This window comes from Sardina pilchardus, chromosome 15 (assembly GCF_963854185.1).
Source record: "Sardina pilchardus chromosome 15, fSarPil1.1, whole genome shotgun sequence".
Taxonomy (NCBI): domain Eukaryota; kingdom Metazoa; phylum Chordata; class Actinopteri; order Clupeiformes; family Clupeidae; genus Sardina; species Sardina pilchardus.
Window position 1 is genome coordinate 11,014,440 of NC_085008.1, and position 1,319 is coordinate 11,015,758.

A 1,319-nucleotide genomic window follows, 5' to 3' on the forward strand; every position below is an offset into this window, starting at 1 on the left:
TTACAGCTCACCAAAGTCTGAGCAGAATCAGCCGCTCCTCTACTTCACCGAAGGAGGAGGCAGTGACATCACGCATATCTAAGAAGTTCGTCACAGCAGCCTATGTGTATTGTGTGTTACAGCCCTCTCTACCCTGACTGGAGCATTTTCATTTTTGTTTCACCAACTGTTTTGCTTATTACAATTATTCATTTGTTCGTTATTCTACATTTTACATTGGTGATAAATCCTAGAAAATTATTTAACTGCAACATTTGTGCAAGAAAAAGGTGTAATGGTCTAATAATCAAAGCATTTAATATGGTGTTCTGTTCTAACTCTATTTCTAGGCTATTGATACCTGGCCTAGGCTACCATGATCTCTTGCTGAAGTCAAAAAGAGCTTGATAAAAAAGAAATAACAAAAATACAGACCATCTGGAAATGTTTACCCCGCCCACAAAATGTGATAACAATTCAAGTCTGGCTGTACATCAGGTTACACACCAGCCACTGTGTTTATTATAACATAGTACATAATATCTGTTCATAAAGCAAGTGTCAGATGACCCAAAGTGGCAAGGACTGCAAGCTTCTCTCTCTCTCTCTCTCTCTCTCTCTATCTCTCTCTCTCTCTCTCTCTCTAACACACACACACACACACACACAGAGAGAGAGAGAGACACACACACACACACACAGAGACACACAGATACACAGACACACACACACACACACACACACATACACACAGAGAGAGAGAGAGCGAGAGAGACAGACAGACACACACACACACACACACACAGGAATTTGGCAGAAATATCACTTCTTTAAGGGCCAATAAAAGCTAATCTGCTTGCCCAGTTGCCAGAGTCATGCATTGTCCTTCAGAGTAAACAGTAGAATGCATCAGGCTCTGAAAGCATGTCATGCCCTATACAGGAGGACAGACGACCACTGTAGTGATTTAAGATTGTGTCAGTGCACAGTCTGATTACCTTACCAACCCTGACATAGTGGAACAGTCAGACTTTGGGACAAAGCCAAAGCCACCGTTTCATCCCCATGACAACACATGAGAAGCGCATCATCGGACAGATCAAAGCCTGATCAAAGCGCATCCCACCCGTTTCGATAGGCCTACAGCTTTTGAAAAGTGCAGTGTACCAACTAAACACACTCCAACTGATTTATGTGCTTTGTAAATACAGCACAGGTTCTATTACATGATGACTGATTTAGTGCATGTGTGATGAAATGTTAACTAGAAGAGATGCTATACCAGAATCTCTCCGTCTCTCACTCTCATTCACTCAGACACTCACTCACTCACACACACA